At 39.6% G+C, this 23,178-nt stretch overlaps 1 protein-coding gene across 3 annotated transcripts in view; it reads right to left on the bottom strand.

The window, feature by feature from the left end:
• Nucleotides 1-19,872, bottom strand: part of LOC133127078 (catenin delta-2-like) — a 256,199-nt gene extending 236,327 nt beyond the window's left edge. For 2 of the 3 annotated variants that reach the window (XM_061239702.1, XM_061239704.1), the window contains exon 1: nt 19,637-19,872. The gene's annotated coding sequence lies outside the window, so the exon portion shown is untranslated. The remainder of the gene's footprint in view (nt 1-19,636) is intronic. The other variant, XM_061239703.1, reaches the window with a different exon arrangement.
• Between the last annotated feature and the right edge of the window lie 3,306 nt (nt 19,873-23,178).

The raw sequence follows: 23,178 nt of genomic DNA, 5'->3' as shown, positions 1-23,178 counted from the left end.
TCCCTTTCACATTTTTTAAGGTCAAGAAGCTTCTTTTGAAGAGGTGGTACGCCTTCACTGTCTGTTTCCCATCTTCTTGTGTCATTGAGCAGACAGACATATTATGGCCGTATCCAAAAGAGATTACTGGCCCACAAATGGGTATGCACATATGCCACTTTTCTACTTAAGTAAGTTGTGTCCTGTGCTTGGTGCAGCACACATTTTTGTATTTTTTCCATTTTAACATTTTCACAACTGCCAACGAATAACAAAATATACAAACACATACGCCATTCAGTTTACAAGACAAACAATAGAATGTTTTTACTTATTAAGTCAAACTAAGCACACTATACATTCTATAAATGAAACATTGAAAATTAAAAAAATAAAACATAGTTGGAAACATTGTCGCTTCTGCGTTTCATGTGGTTATCACAACTGCCAAATCTTAATCCTCAGTCCCCGCGGGCATGGAGTGTCACTAAACCAGCAGTTCCATGCCGCAATGAGTATACACACGTTAGTATGCAGCCCTGCGTTTGGCTGCAGTTTGATTTTCGATATACACCCAGCTTTAGTATGATTCAAATGACAGGGGCCCTTAGAAATATGGTGTGGTTACAGTAATTGTGCAGGGATGGGGTGTGACAATCTTTTGATTGGGCCCCAAATCACTGGCAGACACAAAGAATGGCTACACATGTCAGACAGATGTATGGACCTACATATTTAGGTAAGGTAAAAGAGGACAATTCATCAGACATTATACAATTTAAATCTATATGAATAGGCTTGGTTCATTAAAAATATTGACACAATCCTTCACGTTATTAAACAAACAAAAACTGCTGTGCAAGAGAAAAGCCACTCGCCACATTGGCTGTGATTCCGTTACTCTGTTAATACTATGCAGCACAGATTTAGACAGCAGTCCGGGTGAGACTGTGAGATGTGTGATTGCTCGTTGTATGCAATACCGTGATGTGTCCCAATAATCAGCCGCAAATTGCTCCTACATAAAGGTCTGCTGAAGTGTGAACGGGGGACAAGGATTTCTGACAGAGGTCAATATTTTAGAATCAAAGAAGGAGGCAAAACTGTGTATGTGTCCAGCCATATCTATTGGCTCCTTTGGCAGGTACAAGTACTTCTCATTTCTATTTTGTGAAGTGGTGGTACATAGTCACAGCACATGTAGAAGTGCTAATTATTTGTGTTCAAATTTTGACCATTAATATGCACCCATGCATAGGAACCGCAATACATTAACTTACATTTTTTTAACTGATCATTTCATAAATGCATTACTGAACAACCCAGCTCTAAAACGATCCACAATCAAATGTATGGGTTAGTCCCATATTTCCACGGCAGAATATCTTTCCTATGTGTACGTATGTGATTTGAATCATTGAGTATAATTTGTATATAATTTATAATTTAAAAGAACTGGGCTAAACATTGGTCTTTATTAAGTCTGTCTGCTCTGCACATTGCACATGACTTTAAGCAAGAATTTTTTTTTTTAATCTGCGTTGTGTGTTTAAATTCTGCTATTGACAAATTTCCCTATTATAAGAACCACTTATGATTTATTATGCAGTTGTGAAGTCAGGGAAATGGCATTCCACGAAACAGGATGCAGAAATCTCACAGGTTAATTCCAAATGAGAGGGAATTTCTAAAATTTAAAGCAACAATGAATTCAAGAGTATCTTTTTTTTCTTTCACTTGCCACTGCATGATTAATGCATCATATGCACTGGCTTTGACAAGCACTCCAAACCCACACTCAGCACATGAAAGGTGCTCATTTGATGCACTACACTCAGCCATTGCTTATTATGATGTGTTGGCTGTAACAGGCGATACTCCAAAGCAGCACTAATTAGCAAACTGAGAAAACTGTGAATCTCTAAATGAATTACATTTCACTGATGAGCTCGTTTTTAGTCTTCATAGTGCCCAGTGTCATCAATGTCTTGCTACACAGTGGATGAGTTTCATCTGGTGGATCAGTGGTTTCCAAACTCAGTCCTTAGCAGTTCGTTAAAGTTTTGAGATTCCAATTGTGGTTAGAACGGTTTGGGAACCACTGCTTTAGAATATACAGTAGTCATGATGATGCCATGCTTTCTTAGATTTGCTTTATTTCAGTACTTAAAAGTATGTTTGAAAAGCACTACTTGCCTTTATCATACCTTTGTGGGTCTTTCTTTTTTCTTTATGATTCCTTTCTGTTTGCTTCCCTTTAAACCTTCTGAGATTTAGTATTACTTAATCTCAAAATGTGGGGTACATCTGGTTTTTGCCCAGTGGTGTCATATTAAATCTCTGGCACTTTCAGTTTGTCAAAGACAAAGGCAGATTCTTTACACAAGATAGACAGTGATCCATTGTTTTTTGTTTTTTTCTTTCTAGCACTGGCACCTCACCTGACTGCAATGTATGGGTCTGCATTGGTGTTGGCAGGAGAGAGTGTGCTTTGTTTTGCGTTCTGTGCTGTTGTGTTTGTGTCTGTCTCTCCTACAGGTGGAGACAGTGAAGCCACAGGCCCGTGGCAGAGATCCTCCTGGTCAGAAGTTGTGCGGGAGAGGAGACGCACACGGTTGCCTGACAGCCCTCTTCAGGAGACCACAGCGTTGGACGTTGTATAGCCATCCATCTGAGGGATGTCTGTGGCTGAGGAGAACCATGACGAGGACCATTGGCAAGCAGCGTATGAAAAATATGCAGGGCTAATGTGCGTCTATTTCCATTAGTCCACTGTGTGTTCCCCATGACACTCAACTCTCTGCGTACTACTTTTTTCTTATGCTTATATTGCTAGCTGCAGCCCACGTGTTAGTTAATTATAGGAAATTATTTTGGATAGCAGCGCAGGTTGTAAGGGTAGTGATTACCCCAGTTGCTATTCTGGAACATCTACGAGGAGATTAGAGGACGGCCTTTTGAACATGGGACCTTTTTCAACTCTGGAGTGGGTACCACTCTTCCCACTGGCTGCCCGTGAGACCCTGCAATCTGCATTGAGCTTGTGTATGAGCATATAACATCTTTAGGATATATAGAACTCCCTGCTTTGCTGAAGGGGAAATGCCTGCTTGTCTTTTTATACATCACTTCGTGCTCAACTGGGTCTTCTTTGAGATTGTGTTGGTTGTTGTGTTACGTCCACATACACCCGGTTATTTTAATGCGTGAAAATTGTGGCATAATAACAGGCAATTGTGAAAAATGTGCAATAAATTAACTTTTACAGACTATATTATTTTATGAAGTGTTCAGTTCTCCTGAAGGTACTGAACGAAGGTACTGAAAAAATACAATTGTCATCACTGAATTACAATTACAGCTCAGTTCATATACAGCCATAAAAATATTCAAAAACAAGATATTTCAGTGACTTGAACACAATGCAGGTAAATTAGCAAGCAAGTACATTTAATTGTATATCAATTCAGATAAATCTGGCTGGGCACTAATTCAGAATGCATAGGCCTACAATTGTACTTCGAACAGGTTATTTTTTCTGAGAAGAAATTAGCATCTTAACAGTGTCCATAGTCGACCATCCATTTGGTGTAGTTTGCAACCCATGGGGAAAGATGGTAATCTCTGAACAGTAACCAATATTGTTCATGTAGTGGCACTCTATCATCTCCTAAAGTTTATTTATCTGCAGTGTGTGTATTGCATCAGAAAACAATTTGTTGACAAGCCAAACATGCAGTCAGGAAACAATTCAACAACTCAAGGGTCCTGCTTCAACATATCAAAGGATGTACTATCTACACTGTTTTTCCACATCCTGTGACACCAAAGCCAAAATAATACTGACCAAAATGGGAAAGAAATGAATTGCAATTATTTTTCACAACTCAAATATCCTTTGTGTTTGCTCACCACTCAATGACATTTGTAAAGACTGTGGCTTAGATACAAGCAATGTTTGTCCTCAATTGTGGCTTGCAAATTAATACTACGGTTACTTTTCAGTGTATTTTCAATTGCCCAATTCAGAAATATGACCTTAACACCCAAACAAAAATACATTAACTATATTCATAGGTGCACTCTCTAGGGTGCTCTCTTGTCACAGACAGTCAGTGTTGATAAATATAGAGTGATTCCAGTCAGTCTATTCAGCCAAAATCTATCACCACCCTGTTATTACAATTGATTCAAGACATGGAGTGTTAATAGTGAATCGCCAAAAAAGGGTTGTTCCCTCTTTACCAAAGTAATATCTATTTTTATGGTGCGGTTGGTATGTTTAAATGGTAAGCATTGTTTTTCTCACTGCAGTGACGAGGGAGGTTTCAGGTGTCATGCAAGTACTTAATTCCAGTGATTGTCCTGTTATTGCTGCCACTTCTCAGTCTGTGTGAGGAGCCATTCTATATCCAGTAATGGAAACAGAAACATTGTTATATCTTCATATGCTTCATTGTGTCAAAGGCAAAACTGTATTTGGAAACACAATGAACCACACTGCACATCACATACCAAAATATTTTTTTTCTGCAGACGATTACTGCTCAAATATTCAACGGAGTCTCAAAGGAATAAAATCTATTTGTGGTGAACTGTGACAAACAGGGATGAGGTCCCATATTATCTACAAGGTCAGCCTGATCTCTGGGCTGAAAGGAGGCGTTGTACTGAAGGAGAGTGCCTCGTCTGGAGGGTCCTACTCTCCGCCTTATCGCAGCGTGAACACACTTGTTTAGACAAAAGAGACAAGAACAGACCCAAATTCTCTTTCTGTGGACAGCTTTGGTGCCTTTGCCGAGATAACGTCCCGCAATTCTCATGCTGTAATAACCACATTGCGGGGCAACACTGGAAACAATAGCACTTTATCTCCGATACTTAGAAATGGAAGAGCATTAGCCTATATTGTACAGTTATTGAACAAAATGCAAAAAAGGAAAAATCTAGAATATTCTCTTCCGCTCAATCTTAATGAAGAATTTATTAAAAGTGCAAAGGCCAAAGCCTTTTTTGTCTTCCGACATCTTAATCCATCTATAAAAACACAAAACTTTGAAATCTGCAGTAGAAAGAAGCAATTGACTCCAGTTAGTGGCATGTACCAGACTCAAACAAGGCGGGTATTGTGGGGTTTGGTTCACACGTGAATCAAACAGCCCAGATGTCACAGTTGCAGTGCGCTGTGTCCAATGTCTGAAGCAATTAAAATTAAAGAAGGGAATAACTTCCTCAAAGGACGTCTGAGCGTGACATAGATGATAAAGAGCAATTATATGCAGCTTGCGGTGATCAAATAACCTTGCTGCTCATGAACTTTTTGTCATATACAGTAGACAGTCTTGCGGCTGGTTCAAAACACCTTATTGCTCAATGGTACAGAAGACCTCTAGGATAAACAGACAAACAAGCTATTCCAATTAAAAAATAAAGGTATGCATGCAAGACCATGTACCTGTATTTAAACAGATAGCTGGTTACTCTATGAAAATAGCACCTCAGTAAAACCAAATAAAATGTTTGGTTGGATAAGCAATGTTTTCTCAATAAAACTTAATGCTCAGACTTTCATTAGACTATTTATATGTAACCAACTTATTGGCTAACTATATTACCGTATATGCAAGATGCTACAATTTTAGGGAATTGTTTAAATGTTTACATTTATTTGATACGAGATACTCTCTTTGCTCATCAACCACTCCATAGTACTTTTTCAGCAAACCGATTGGTCTCTCCTCCCACCCACAGGAAGGCCCGAAATTCACCACTCACCAACATGGCCCGCCTCTTATCCCCACCCACCCCTCACTAAGTCATCCCTGTTCAGGAATGAGAAAATTGCAATTCCCCCACAGCTGCTTGGGAATCGCTAAGGTTTGCCGTTTCTGACTGGGTGGTCTGCATGATTCGAAAGTCATTCCACACTTGCTAACAGTTCATTCACCTTGTGGACAACGCAACTCTTCAGATGCGCATGTTCACTGTGTAAGGGGCTCGCTTGGGAGCTGGACTCACAGGAACCACTGACCCCCATGCCCCACCCTGTCAGAAATGGACAAACCTGCTTCCAACTCACCCAGAGCTAAAGTCAGCTGTGCTTTGCGGAACGTGTGCCATGGAAACCATTATTCAGTCCTGCATGACCACTTGTTTACTCAGTAAACCAGAGGTGGAATCAGTAAGAAGGGAAACGAGCCACAGCCAAAGAGACCCTGAGCACAAGGCAACATGAATGAAGCTCCAACTCCACTTTCTCCTGTTTCACCAGGACAACAGGGAATTTCTTAGCTGGACCAACCGTAAGAGGATGAGCGTGCCATGTCTTCTTCAAAATCACTGTCCCTTCGGCCTGTAATATGAATAATGACTGGATATCAAAATCAGATATTAGAAGTTATATGGCTTTGTCTCCTTTCTTTCCATGCCTACTGCCTACCCATGTAGCCCACAGATCAATGGAGAAAGAAATGAATAAAAAATTAATTAAACATGGAATTTGCAGAAATGTATGGAGTGATAACTCTGCCCCCCGTTGGCTCGATGGCAAGGCTCAAAGGAAGAGCCTGTAGCAGGGACTCACAGCTGGGGATTCACTCAGGATGAGCAGAAATCTCCCAGAGGAGCAGACCACCTCCAGACAGCAGCCATGGCTACGCTTTCACAGCCCGGCCAGGAATTATGCCTTGTCGTGGGCGTCTTATTCCGCTGCGAGCGAGGAAGCACAGCTGAGTGAAATCAGTGGGAGGGCCTCTATTCTGCCTGAACACACCGAATGGCAGTCATCACCCACCACCAATCCAATCAATTTATCCACCAAACTGTTTGTACAGTACTGTTGCGTCTTCCATTCTGAAAGTGCCACAGACAGGGAACACAACACGCGTAATGATATTATGCACACACATGCCTTCGCTTACTGTGCTTGCAAAGAGAAGAACAAAAAATGTGCATGTGATAACTGTGTGAAATGTCCTAAAACATGCACATTATTTTTCACTGATTTGGAAAAATGTGATATTTGTGATATTGCAACACTCATTCATTCATTCGTTATCCTAACCCGCTTATCCTGAACAGGGTCGCTGGAGCCTATCCCAGCATACACTGGGCGAAAGGCAGGAATACACCCTGGACAGGTCGCCAGTTCATCGCAGGGCACACACACCATTCACTCACACACTCATACCTACGGGCAATTTAGACTCTCCAATCAGCCTAACCTGCATGTCTTTCGACTGTGGGAGGAAACCGGAGTACCCGGAGGAAACCCACATGAACACAGGGTGAACAGGCAAACACCACACAGAGAGGCCCCGGCCGACGGGGATTCAAACCCAGGACCTCCTTGCTGTGAGGCAGCAGTGCTACCCACTGCACCATCCGTGCCGCCATATTGCAACTCAACTATTGGAAATAGTTTCCTTTCTCAGGATCCACACATTACGTTATAAGACTACTGAAGCTACCACATTTCCACTGCACAAAATTGAGCTGCCATTCAGAGTAGCAGTTGGCATACAGTTTTGACACAAGGCTTCACACTGTTTGGGATTCACATGCTACTGCTTGGAAGAAGATCTAAAATTATGACACTATGTGATGAATAAGGCAATAAGGTTAAAACACTGTTTAGTGTTCTGTGGTATTGAGCAAACAAAAAGGTAATTCATGGCAAAAGGATATACTTAGAATTTATGGATATAATATAATTTATGGAAAAGATAAAATCTACTGAGGATATACTGTATATACAGAACATCACTTGCTATTTAGAGGGGAAGTTCAAATCTCATAAAAATGAGATTACAATGCAATCAGATCATGCATTTCCATATTGTGGGTTTAAATGAAAGTCAACAGAGGTCCTGGCTAAAACAGCTCTCTTGGAAGTCAGGACCTCACTCAAAGATAAAAAGATAATTTTATTTTACCTTTATTTATACAGGTTAATCCCATTCATTAAGCAAACTCCAATATTATTCTAATGAAAATAAGAATAAAGAATAATAATAATAATAATAATAGTAATATCAATTGAAAGGCGACACGGATGGTGCAGTGGGTAGCACTGCCGCCTCACAGCAAGGAGGTCCTGGGTTTGAATCCCCGTCGGCCGGGGCCTCTCTGTGTGGAGTTTGCATGTTCTCCCTGTGTTTGTGTGGGTTTCCTCCCACAGTCCAAATACATGCAGGTCAGGCTGATTGGAGAGTCTAAATTGCCCGTGGGTATGAGTGTGTGAGTGAATGGTGTGTGTGCCTTCCTGCCTTTGTGTGTGTATTCCTGCCTTTCGCCCAGTGTATGCTGGGATAGGCTCCAGCCCCCCTGCGACCCTGATCAGGATAAGCGGGTTAGGATAATGAATGAATAATAATTGAATAATAGTAATAATAGTAATAGTAAAAACTGAAAAAAACATAATAATAATAATAAACTATGCTGTGCATATTATAATAATAATAATAATTATTATTATTATTGTTATTATTACTGTTATTGCTGTCTCCTTAACATAGAACTCTTCAGTAACATGAGATTACCTAAACTTCTAGTTTCTCAACCTGTTCTACTACACATTTAGAATACCACTGCTCAGCTGGTGTTCCACCTCACAAAATGTCTTGTCTTATCCATCCTTGACTCTCTTTCCTGGCCTCCAACCGCAGCTCACATCAAGTCCAATACCCAGGAGCAAGCCTACTTGGCAGGGGAGGGCAGTACTCTTCATGGCTTTCATCTATCCTCGCACCATACTCCCCTGCACAGACTCTCCACTGGGGAAAGCCATCAGCTGGCAGCTCTTGACCTCAAATCTGAAATCGCCTTTACCCTCATTGGCCCCCAGCAGTAAGAGCTACATGTAACCCCCAATAAAACACTTCTGCAGACTACACCCACTTTCCCAAAACTTCACTATATTCTGCTACCTACCAACTCCAGGTTTCCCGTAATTTCAATATCCTGCATAGAGAAATATGAGTAAGAGTCTGAGCACTTGAGACAACCTGAGCACTAAATCTGAGCTCAAATTTCAATTTTACCTTGTTGTGTTACAGGTAATTTTTGCTGGCACTGTTATATGTACTTAATATACTACAACTAGTTACCTGCCCATCTCAGATTCAGCAGCATTGGTCAGAATTACAGCATATCACCAATCGCTAATCACAAAGGCACTGTTAAGCCAAGGAAGACTTGTACAGATGATGACAAAATAATTATTTCCATGCTAATTCAACAATATTAAAATGCATTACATTTCCACCAAAATTTGGTATTTCAGTCATTGGCGTGATATCCTTACTTATCTAAAGCAGCATCACATTTGGATCACTACTACCTGGTTTTCCACCCTCCCTTTACCTGGCAGTCATGTGTGGAGACAGTCAGGCCAATCAGTAACACTAATTACCCAGGAGAAAAGAAAACCAGGGCTGGATTGGTTAGTTGGTAAACCAACTAAAGTTGACAAACGGCAATAGCAGATGCCCAAGGCAACCAAAAGCCTAGAATGAAGACTAGATACTGAAAGCACAAGAGAGAGAGAGAGCCTTCACCCAGGAAAGAGGAGGGGAAAGCCAAGTCTTCACACTCATACAGATGGGGAACATAAAGACCAAAGTCCATTGCCGCACCCCAGACCACACAGACTGCAATTAATAAGTATCAGTCTCTAAGCCTCAGCAGCTGATTGATATTACTCATATATTAAAACAAAGAGCTGTATATAAACTAGAGTAAGATGTCTGATATCATCCAGCAGGACTATGTAGTTCTGTTCAGTTTCAGACTTTTTCTTGTCATGGCTGGTGGCTTTCTGCTGAGAAAACATTAGTGACAGAAACATTTAATTGGCAGTTTCCATGGCAAAACCAGACCTTGTAAAAAATTTTAACAGTCTAAGATCATTAACACACCTTTATTTATTTATCTATTTATCTATTTACAGCAACATATGCTGTCACCTGTCACTGAGTTGGCAGTAATTGGTTGCCATTTTATCCAGGTCTTAGCATCTTAGCATTTCAATGGCAGCTACTGTGCTGTGAGTTTGAAGCATGTTAGCCTTTGCAAATGGAGTGACCCATTGGCGGGTGAGTGCTGTTCTTAATATATTCCCCTGTATGGTGATTATGGGACATGTTTCTTTACAGTCCCATAATCCAGGGAGGACCATGCAACACACAAATACATTTTTTAACTGAATGGACAAACAAGATGCCTACTGCAATGTGTACACTTAAGGTGTAATTTTTCACTGAACTGGAATTACTTTTAATGGTAAACATTCACTTACAGCTCTTACTCATATTGTTAAGATGTTTTTTTATTCATTTTGGTGAACTCTAAGCACAGGATCCATTTTGATTACATCCAGGGGTTCCCAGTACCAATGACCTTGGTATTAAGAAATATTAAATCTAAAAAAGTGCAAAAGTGAAAGTTTAAAATGCATAAGAGAGAAGTAGTGCAACATTGCACACAAGGTTAATACAGACTGGTTCAAGCCAAAAACCGCACATGAAACCGCAAAATGAATTATTCATTCAATTATGATCATTGGCTCTTAAAATGCAGGTTTCCTTTGACGCTCAATTTGCCTTTTGAGACCTTGATAGCCAAACCAATTATTAATCTGCATGGCAAAATTGGTGACAGGTACGACATCGACTGGAGACATAGTTATTAAGTCCTTATTGGAAATGCTAATACAGTCCATTTGGTAAACCGTACCATTTAAATAATTAATGATAATTACAGCACTGCACACCATGTTGTGATTTTTCCCACAATCTGCGTGCTTGGCGACCCAGTCTCCATTACCCACCATCCACACACAGATGCCTGAGAGCCATCAAACCCATCTGCTAATCTCTCATTGGCAAATGGTCACCTGCAAATTTCACACGTAGTTCTGCACGCATCGCAAATTGAATCAGTTGTCATGCAGAGGAGGCAGCATCCCAATGGATTTTAACGGGGGAAAATTAACTGGCTCTCTTTTGATGCCTTCTGTAAAATGTAAAAGAAAAATGCCTTGTGTATAATAAGACACAAAACATGTTTTAATTAGCTAATACTAAAATGCCAGAATTCAACAGGTGAGTTTCAAGGATGAGAGCCAGCACTTGGGTATATTTACTTGCAGCTAGCAAGATGTATAAAACCAGAGGAGTACATTTATTGTGCCTTTTAGAAGTATATGAAATAGACTGTATAACATTTTGTAAGGCACAATCTAAGAAGATGTACTCTGATCTAAGCTCTGTTTGTCAACCAAGACATGATGGCACACTGAGCGCTTGGGAGCATGTTCTCTTTCAGATGAAAGGGTGATAATGGCGAGGGCCAGTGAAAGAGAATACAAAACTTTGCAAAACCATTCGATACATCAGCAGGACTAACATTAGAATTCACAACAGTAATTCTGCATCCTGCATTGCATAATGGACACTACAGCACCTCACACACAGCGATGAGTGTTTCTCCCTGGGTTTGCTAAATCTATGAACATTATTCTGAATGTGGCCAGGGCTGCCAAAGCCTGGGTTTTTGTTTTTGTCTTGGGTATGCCCCTGCCCTTCCTACACACACACACACACACACACACGCCCACACCCACATGCACAGCCTCATGCACAGTCACACATTCACATTCACACACACACAAACACGCGCACCCACACAGACACGCACACATGCACATTACCGTCCCTCGACTGCTCACCCAGCAGGTGCCTGCTGTCAGAGACAGTAAAGATGGCTGCCAGTCAGATGACTGAATGATGCCAAACAGGGAAGAGAGGCAGAGTAGAAGAAGCAGCAGCCTCCTTTAACACTGAACTCTCAGAAGACCCATTTCTACATTTAGTGCATCACCTGCCAGAGTTTCAGTAACTGAGCCCGGTCCTGGACAAAACAGCGCCAAATACTGCAACAGCCCGGGGAGCAATTAATTTAAGGAAATCATGTTTCAACACAATATGTCAAGTGGCTAAATATTCCAAGCTATTTAAATGAGAAATTGCTTGTAGTTCACATAAAAATGCATGTTCAGATACCTTCTTACATCCAAATACTACAAGAGAATGTTCACATATTTAATTATTATTATAGAAGAAAAATGACATTTTTTCAATTTTTTATTAAAATCATGAAATTATATTTCTGAGGGTCTAAAGGGGGACCAACCGTCTATAGACTCCTTGAGCTTCTATGAGTAATATGGCATCATCTGTGACCTCATCCAATCTGTTCCAGTGTGAGAAGTCCCCATCCAATTGCAATTTTGTGCACCTGTGTGATACAGAATGTCTTTTCATGAAGCAGTGCAAGTCCCTCTGGGCCAGAGCAGCAACACACAATCCTACAGATTCATTCATTCAAGTTCATTCATAGACATGACTTTGGATCTGTTACTAACCCTCCCCAGGGCTGTGTCCGCCAGCAGTCAGTCCTGAACAAAAGTCTGTCATGCCATGCCAGATATAATATAAGACCTCAGTATTAATGATGTTATACTGGCTATACAGGCTGACAACTATTTACATCATAAACTGCAAGTACATAGGGTGAGGGGGGGATTGGCTGCTATTTTTTGTGGACAATTATTTAATCATTCAGTTAGTAATTAACTAAAACAGTTACAGTCGTTTGCCCCTTACGTTACAGTGCAGTGACCCACCCCCTCCCTGGCAGCCCCCAGCCCCCTCCGACCACAGTACTCTTATTGTCAGATAATTCCAATGAAAGAGGAACTGATATATTGCTTGTTTACATGCATGTTATGAAGGCAGCTCATGTAATTTTGAAATCATATGTCCACTGGGAATGCTAAAGGGAAGCTTAGACTTTAGCAACCTAGGTCCTGACGAGAGTACAGCAAAGTTTGCTCGAGAAGCTTGCTAAAACCTTCAGCAGATTTAGTGTTGTGGTTAGCGTGACAGCTTCACCCGTTTGGGATATGGGTTCAAAAATCACATTCAAACAATAATGCATCAAACTGCTTGGCATAAATACGACAAACTATATAGCAAAATTATTCAATCAAAACAAGGGGGAGGGGCAGATGGGTTTGGGGAACAGCAATCTTAATCTCAAGATTAACATCAGAACAATCTTAATCGTTCTGATGTTAAATTCATACAACCACCACATGTCGCTAGTCTAGCTAAAACGAAACATGTAAGTCTGAGTTTCTTTACCACCCCTAGTGGACATTTCATTATAAAACTGCAGAAAAGTGTACCACTGAGAATGTAATTGTGTTTCTGCAAAAAACTGCTCAGCCATACGTACGTTTATTCCATGAGGCCAGGCTCCCTAAAACTCTCTGCTCATCAAAAAGGAATGTAACAGAGACTTATTTTGTAGGCTGTGTAAATCCAGAGATTTCTAGAGTTTCTCAGGGAACTCACCAACAAATGTGTCAAAGTCAGGAAAGCCCATAAGCTCAAATTTTATCCTGATTCTGTGTCATGAACCATCTTGACATACAAGTACACCCCTCAGAGAATAGCAAGATAAATAAAAATACATGCAGTGCACAGACATTCTGTGGGGAAAAAACACCTTGTTAATGAGAGAGGTCAGAGGAGAATAGCCAACTCCTTTAAGCCAGCAGAAAAAACCAAATGCTCAAATAACAGCTGTTTAAAATGGATGGACAAGCATGATGCAGCATGCGCCAAAATCCATAAGAAATGTGTCCAGCCCCTCCTTGAATTCATGACGCGAAGGATTCAGCCTGTTCTGGAAGCAAAAGGGGTCCTACCCGGTACTAAAGAGGTATAGCTAATAAAGTGTGTCAGCATTTACATTATTCTACATATTTTGCCAACCTGTCTGAATGGGTTATTCCATGTAGGGGCTGGGGTTGAATGTAGTATAATATAAGTAATGCAGTTGCTGTTACTTTGGGGAATTATTTGGTTATTTTTTCTACTTTTCAGAAGGACAGCCACCTGTGTGACTGGATATATAGTACTTTGTGCAGTGCTTAGAAGCTTCTATACTGTTGCTGCACTGCATGTTTTTTCCCCCACTATTCTGTCACACATCCAGTAGCACCTCCCTACCCAGTGGTGGTGCTATCAGCCCTACCAGAGTCTCATGACTTTGTCATTCTATTGTCCTGGGGGGTATCAAATGTGTTGCATGCTTCATTTTCAATCCTGTATTACTAAAGGAGTGTGGTGAATCTGTAGCTAACAGAGAGTTATGTTTTAGGGATTAATCCAGCATCTCAGATTGTGTTTATGTAATTGCTCTGCTCTCGCAAAATCATAATTTATAAACAAAATTACATCACTGTGAGTAGCAAATGTAATGGCATGCTGAAGCCTCTCCAGTCACAGTTGCACTTATTCAGTTGTACAAGCATGAATAGCCTTTCTCAAGTGCCCATATTGAGAACTGAAAGGAAACAATATAGATGCAAGCCAGTTCCTTGCCACTGGCGATAGAGATGGCAACCTGTGTTGAACAGGTGGTGTGTGAAACACTCTTCTTTAGCAGATGTCCCAACTGTACAAAACTTCACTTTTTGTATGCTGTATCAGTGGTGGGAGAACATTCATTGATCAAACGAGCCAAACTAGTTCAGTGATCACGTTTTTCATTAAGAAATTATCTTTAATTAGGAATGTAATGACAAATAGTAAGCATTCATATTTTCACATCATAGGACCCAGATATTTATTGGACATAGGTTTTACCCTGACTCCACTTTTTTAATGCACAGCCAAGCTGTCATAACCATTTCAGCAGCAGTTCTAGCGAGGTAATTGCCTACTGCCTACTCTAGGTGGTAGCCTACTATGCTAACCCATTTAACTCAAAAAGCTATACCCTGGTAATATGAAATCCAAACTAGCGAACAACAGAAGATTATGATCAGCTAATGTTATATGAAATAATGACTTACATAAAACTTCATAAACAAGCTAGCTAGATAAGGTTTGTAATAGCAAACTAAAATAATAACTAGAAATTATTCCCACGTTATCTGTTAACCGAGCTACATGTAGCCTAGGTTACTGGAAAAACTACACCATATAGTAGCCTACTTGCAGTATTAAAATGAAAAGACCACTATTTAATTTTAACTGAGACGCTGATATTTTTTACTGCAATCTCCAAGGCTGTATGGATTGCTTGCTACTATGCATGGACTTGAAGAGTAAGCCAACTCAGAGCTTGTTACAGCTTTCTGTGCAGGGGCAGAACCTACATCATACATACTGCGTAAGCCTTCTTGCACATGCGTGTTTAGCAAGGTTAGTCAGGCAGTACGGGGAAAAGCAGATTCTTGGCCAGCCCTGCTGGGTCCGTCAAAAATGTTAAAATACCCTGGGTTTATAATTCAAGTTGTCCGATAACATCAGTAAGTGATTTCTAAATTATCAAGCAGGAGTCACAACAAATATTCTAATGTGATGAAATCTAAAATCATCCCTACTTCTGAATGAAAGCAGCTGACTATGAGCAAAAGAGTTAAAGCGCTGGACTGGTGAGGATTTACAGTGGCTATGGTCTGTCAATCTATTGCTGGGAAGCTTTCAGCACTGGGGATTTGGAAGATTTAGGTGAGTCACACAAGAACTGCAAACATTAAGACATTTAATAAGAAACTGTCAGCAGAAGGCTACATAGACACATGCACGCACACATGCACATCCATGTGCAGCTCTGAAGTTAAATCATTTGCAATGTCCTTGGAATGTGGATGTTTCTTTAAGAGGCTAGAATCGAGTACAAACTGGAATAGAGAATTGCCAAACAGATTTGCTGAAAACAAAGATTAACCATAATGCAGGACATTACAAAAAATAATGTCTGTTTTCTTTACCATTTTTGACCAAAATTGTATTTTACTTTGTTTTGCTTGTAGCAGAGTATAACAATATAGATGGTGTTCTGATACTAAGCCTGCTATTTCATCTACAGCCCAAAATAATTTTATATTAATGATGATAATAATTTACCCACAAATCCGGAAATGAAGGCCATAAGCAAATGAAGCATCCAGCATTCAGTCTGGATAACATCATTAGTTACTTCTCAGATATTTTGAGCCCCATTGATCTGCACTTGATAAACTTCATCTTTAATACTAATCACGTATTCAACTAACAATTAAGCCATATTTTGTCATCTTTAGCTTGTTTGCCTGCTATATTTTTAAAATAGACCACCTACCAAGCATGGAAAAGTATTTGGTAAGATAAACGTGTTAAAGGCAACCATTAGGTCATAATTCCACATTATGAATACTTGTCTAGATGGAACGCTTATGTATGCAGGGAGGGACAGCTTTTTATCCACACATGAACACCAAGAGTTCATATACTGTTTCGTATTAGGGATGAGCTATGAGCCATGTTGCTGGGTAAATCTCAAGAAGCAGATATAGTTGAGACTGAGGGACCTTCGCACTTCCCCTGGCAGAAGAACTAAGTTAACAGCTGAATTTACTTGCTAGTTTTGTCACAGCCCGTGTCTCTCCCTATTTAGCGTTTTCTGTTTCATGTCATGCACTTCTACGTTATTGTCTGTTCCGTAGTTCTCACCTCATTCATTCGTCTCACCGGTGTTTCATTACCATTGTGTTCTGTTTTGCGCTGTCGGTTTCATGTCATGTTTTGTCTGAACTCCCACTCCGTACCCATCACTCCATTCATTAATTTCACCTGTGTGTAATTCCCTCATCTCCGTTCTCACACCTGATTGCCATTTCAGTTTAGTCACTTGTGTATATATACTTGTATGTCCACACCTTTACTTTGCTAGATTGTTATGTGTTTTGTGCATTCTTTCATTCATTCATTTACCTGACTGTCTACTCTGTGCATCAACCTGTTTCTGGATAAGCAGACTTCTGATTTCTGAACGTCGATTCTGTACCTAAAACTGATTGCTATTCTGTGTACGAACCCTTCACCTGTGACCACAACCACACCATTGCCAGTCTCCACTGTGATTGTTTGCCAGCAACTGAACTCTGTCTGTCTCACTTACATCTGGTTTCTCCATTCGCCAGCCTGTCAAGTTTGCTGATTTGCTAATGAAGTAGCTAAACATTCTGCTCTAAAATGAAAATGGCTAATACTAAGACTAGCAATCTCATTGGTAGAATAGAACCATAAAATAATAAAGTGTGAGGGCATGCTCTATGGAAGGGAGGAGTAGTGTAGCAATACGAGGGTGTGCCCAACTGCTCTTCTAATGGGGAATTCACCTTTAGTGCTGTAGTTTAGCATCCTCCCCTCCCCACACAGAAAAGAGTGCCAAGCCTAGAAACTTTCCAAACACATTGCTTCAAGAATGTATCGCTAATATGCAAGGATTGTGTACCAGTTAGTTAAACAAAAGACGGATTTTCCCAAAAGGTTAACTAAATTGCTCTGGCTTTAGAAATTAGTTGTCTGGCTAGAATGTTATTGTTAGATAGAGCAATCTCTTTGAATAACTTGTCTGTCCTACACCACTAGGCCAAATGTGGTTTGATTTAAGCTGTAGCTTAATAGGAATACATTACCTATGGACTCGTTTCGGAAGCAACTATGGTCGTAGCCTTCCATTCTATATCTAGCTCACATGAAAAGCTACAGTAAGCTAGGCTAATATAGCTCCTTCAAAATAGCTTAATCGTCATTATAACCATTATCGAATGCTTGAATGTTTTTAGGTTAGTAGAGTACGCTTATGTGTTTAGGGTAGAATATCTAAAATATAGAAAATCAATGGCAAGGCAAATATACAACTAGGATGTCATCTCTATTTACATTTTGGATGGGGGGCGGTCACTATTAATTGTTAAAACCATCAACTACTCAACAATTATTTTATAGAAGGGGCCTACTTTCATGCCCATTCATACCTGCCTGGGGAACGTATAGCAAATCAGAGGGAATGGAACATGAGCCCTGCTGCACTGTCAAAAAAAAGTTCTATACAACCTTTGTTGTAGGCTACATGAGATGTGAGTTACCATGAGACCAACCAATTCAGTTTTACAACACCAAAATGTAATATGTCACAAAAATAATACCTCAAGTAAATACAAAAAATGTACAGTACAGTATAATAGAAATGCGGCCACCAAACATTGTCTTTTACAAAATCCCAAACAAACAAAACATGTTGGCAACATGCATGATTCATATGGAGCAAAGCAGTTCAATGCTGTACACAAACAGTCCTGTACAATTGTGCAATATGCCAAAAATGTATGCCAAGAAAATATTTTCTTGCACAGATTTTTAGTTCAAACTAGAACAAATATGAAATATCTAGATTCTGAAAACAACAACAAATTGTTTCACTCCCATGGAACTGAAATACACTGCAGACAAGATATAGTGCAGTAATAAAAAATCTGAGGATCACTGGAACAGCTTTGACAGGAAAGAAGATTCCATATTTAACTGTGTGATTGCATTGCTTGCTTGCCATAGGTTTCTTTAATCCGTATGCCTTACTACAGGCAGTGCATATATGTATTACATTTTAAGAATATACTTTTTTTGGGGAGGGAGCTTATTAGAAATTCAGAACTTGATCGATTCTGTGGGTGGAGGACGTGTGATATGTATATTCTGGGTGTTCGCTTGCCACAATATATGATATCCCCGTAGCAATCCAATAATGCCAAAACATCTCAAATAAAGCAGCTAATAAAACACAAAAGAATATTCCATGGTAACTTGCCCGTTGCATACGCACTCTGATGCTAATCGTGTCAGCAAGGCTGTAAAGCCGTACTGTTACTAAATAGTCCAAATTTAAAATGCAATTGTGATGTTTCGTGATCAGCAAGACATATACAGTAGCTATGCATGAATAACTCGTTCCAAGAGCAGAATTTATACCGCGCCAGAATTTATGTAACTACAAACAATAAAATGATTGTGGCTTGGCTTCAAATATCGTAGAAAAATATCAGTTTACCAAACAGCCTGCGCGATTTATACAAATATCGCACTCTCGTAATGACAATACTTGGTACTATGGTACTGATGCAATGGCACTGGCGGCACTTTGTTAAAAACCGTGCGATAACGCACAAACGTCACATAAACTGCGCCTACAAAATGAACCTGCCTCCATCTAGCGAATGCTAAAGCTATCGATTCAAACACATTACAGAAATACCGAGGTTATGAAATGGAGATGCGCCTTCTTTCTCAGTCATTAATTATATACAAGCCAAATATACTGAATTTCATCTGACCTTAACCAAACTAAGCTCATAGCAGTAATACCGTAAGAACAATGCTTACGATAATCAACCCAGCCCAAAAGAAAACAGTTACGCTAAAAATGTAACTGATTCTAAATTTAGGTCAATAGGCAGGAAAGTCATACGTATTTGCTATGAGGAAAACCTTAGAAAATCGGAATCAAATATTTCTACTCCAGTTAGCTAAGGTGCAGAGCAATTACCTGTATAGTCAATACAATCAATCCCGCCATAAAGTCGTCTTAAACCTAGAAAATCCACATGACATAAGCCTACTTCAAAAACAGCAAAAAACAAAAGGTCTGACAGGTACACATATTGGCGCAGTTCTGTCTCCTGTCTTTTTATTCACAATATACAACTGTTACAGTAGATGAGATAGAATAAAAGCAGCTGGAATGACATTGCACTTACCAAATGCAATCCTGAGGAACAATGCTTTCCTCGACTCCCCCTGCTATTGCTGTCCGAAATTCAATCAGAGTAGGATTGCGCTCGCATGCCCTGTTTGGGGCACAGAAATGGACCATTCGCTGGACGTTGGCCGAGAGAGGAAAATGCATCCGCCGAGTGGAGGAAACAACTGACCTGCACGGGAGGGAGGCTGGATCGCTGCGGTGTGCACTGCAACAGCGGCAGGAGCTCTCGTGCTCCACTCCGGTCTGTACCAAACTCGTTGGCAGACAAGCACATCTAAGCGCCGAGCAGTCTGCGTCTGATCCTGGCAGGAGTACGCAGAGCGACATCTCCTGGAAATATTCAGTCAGTGATTTTTGATCGTCTCACTCGACCAACGCCTGATAGACGTTGACCCATGTCACAGCTATTCTTTTCTAAACTGACACCTATCCGGGAAGTAGTTGCTTTTTCATTATTGCATTTGATGTAGCCTAATGTACAATGTTAGCGGAAATCATTTTTACAAATGCCTATTCTCAATTGTCAGTGATCCACGGAAATGCCTTAGAAATGAAAATTGAACCTTTTTTTCGGAGAAAAAAATACATTGATGATATCTCATGTTTTAGCAACTATGAGGCTTCATGGTTGACCTATTTTGAAATGTCCTCATTTTTAGAGGAACCAGTAGCATACTTTAGTCATATATATGGTAGTAGGCATATATTAGGCCTATCTTAGACACCACATGAGAGAATCCACCTTTAAATGACTGAGGCATTTATTGTATATCGAACAAAACATTCTAATAAACGAGTAAGCAACGGGTCAGTTTCCTCTCAGATTATGTTGTCTTGCATTTTGTTTCAAGCCAATTTTAGTGAATTAATATCAGTATTATTCATTAATATCAATACAATATACACTGACTGAGCACTTTATTAGGTATTTATTAGCCTTATTTTCTTCTGCTGCTGTAGCCTAGCCACTTATGATGCATTGTGTGATGTTCTTCTGCACACTGTTGTAATGTGTGGTTATTTGCAGCACTGTCACCATCCTGTCAGCTTTGACCAGTCTGGCCCTTCTCCTCTGACCTCTCTCATTAACAAGGCGTTTCTGCCTGCAGAACTGCTGCTCACTGGATGTTTTTGGTTTTTCGAACAATTCTTGGCAAACTCTAGAGACTGTTCTGCGTGAAAATCCCAGAAGATCAGCAGTTTCTGAGATATTCAAACCTCCCTGTCACAAACAATCATTCTTTGGTCAAAGTCACTTAGATTTTTTCCCCATTCTGACATTTGGTCTGAAAAACAGCTGAACCTCTTGACCATGTCTATATGCTTTTATGCATTTAGCTGCATTAGATTACATATTTGCATTAACAAGCTGGTGTACAGTTCTACCTAATAAAGTGCTCACTGAGTGTAATTATCAATATTTATATTATATTGATTGTATTGAATAATATTATATTGATTGTGATATTGTTTTATTATTGATTGAAATATTATATTAACAAGCAGATCCCCTGCATTTAGGTATCACTCTTTCCAGGCTCCCCGATGCACAGACAGCACTGTCTGCATCAAGAGCAACACAGACAGACAAGTGGTTAGGTTTATTAAAAGCATTAAGAAACCAAACTAAAGAATGCCATAGCCATAAAATTGCATCACTCAAGAGAATCACACTACACCCACACATAAGCTCACAGCTCAGTCAGCTCATATACAAAGGCATATGTCTGTGAGCATAAATGCATAGTAAAAGCAACAATTAAATACTGTGCATTCAAATTGCAGACATTTAAAAAACATCAGCATTAAGCAATGCAGAATACAATGCATGCATATGAGTGTATTTGTCATCGCATTACTGATGTGAGGTGTTTCAGCAGCAGTGACCTTTGCCTTCAATTAAGAACCATTTAGTCATTTCTAGCTGTTATTTCTTGTATATAAACTCTTAGTACTGTAAAATGTTATAGTTATCCTGCATTTTTTCACAAAATTAATCAGATTGTAACTCTTCAGAGGATGAGAACAATCATTCAATAACAAAGCGATGGTATAATGAAAAATGCACTTTGTCATATCTGTCAGGTTGTCCTGAGATGAAAGATATATTCACATAAACAACTGCACATGTTTTGGTAATTGCATGTTTGGTAGTGTAGCATGGTGCTAGGAGAACTAGATGAGTGGTATATAAATTAATTAGTTGTAGCCAGGTATTGTGGCCTGCATATAAGGTTAGATTTTTTACACAGAATCAGGAGTGGAAGTTTATTTCACAAAGCTGCTCAATACTGCTCAGTGAAACTCTACTCATGGGAGATAGTTGCAGCGGAAAACTATTCAGAAACATGCTATTCCCATGACATTTCCAAATACCCCTTCAGCTAAGAGAAGTAGACCTAGTGTCAATAAATATTTTGATGAGAACAATTAGCTACAGTTAGAGTGATAACCAAACGGGAACAGCACAGTAGGACTGCTGTTTCTGCATGTCTATCACACAGAGATCAGCTAGCAGTCACAGTGTCCAAATTATTATAATTTTTTTTGGAAATCCTTCAGGATGATAAAGTAGATTTGACTTGCAACTGATCTGGGTTTGAGATCACTTTATTTTTCTGCCTTCTCAACAGAAAGGTGGCGTACATTTGATTAAATATCAATCTCAATTGAGATTCATGTTTTGTTCCATTATTCGATCTGGCAAAAAAACAATTAACTGAAAAATGTAATCTCATTCAGTCAGGCTGAATAAGGTAAAAATACTAATAACAATTTGACTAGAGGAGAAATTTTGGGTAATTAAAAAAAAAATTTAACAGCAAAAAAAAAAAAAAATTAACAGCAAAGAAACAAAAAAAAGCTACAGTAAATTCTAACTTAAGATGCCATCCTTCAGTTGTGGCAGCAGCACGATGAAGAGGCTGACTGGAGGGCCTCTCTGCCAGTCACCTGGCCGGCCTGAGAACATTTTATTAATTTTATTATTAACCTTTACTTATACAGGGTAGGTTGACTGAGCATGCATGCACTTTTGCAGCAACGCCCTGTTAATGCCCAAGTCGCATAACCTGCATGTCTTTGGACTGTGGGAGGAAACACCTGAAGGACATCCAAAAAAGTAAGATAAAAAAGTAAGATAAAAATAGTCATTCACATTAAATAATGGTGGAATTATTTAAAGTAGGGCGTTGGACCCTAATGAAAACAATGCTTCTAGCACCTTCTGCAACATGGAAAATAACTCCACTTGTATGAGTGCATGGCACAGTTCATTTTCATTCTTTAATAGAATCCAAGAATTCCACACTTCATTGATGACAGTTCCTACAGTGAAGATGAAAGGCTTTATTTGAAAGGGGGAATGGAACAGAGAGAAAGAGGAACAAATACTCAATATGTCAAATCCATTGATATGCAACATGCATAACAACACATACATATGGATAAAAGATAACAAATGTGACTAACTAACTTGTAAAGGCATTCCCAATATATGAATATATTGCACAATGTTTAAAATGTTTAATCCAAAAA

This window comes from Conger conger, chromosome 4 (genome assembly GCF_963514075.1).
Source record: "Conger conger chromosome 4, fConCon1.1, whole genome shotgun sequence".
Taxonomy (NCBI): domain Eukaryota; kingdom Metazoa; phylum Chordata; class Actinopteri; order Anguilliformes; family Congridae; genus Conger; species Conger conger.
Note: the sequence above shows the minus strand (reverse complement) of the source record. Positions and strands in the feature narration are given on the sequence as shown.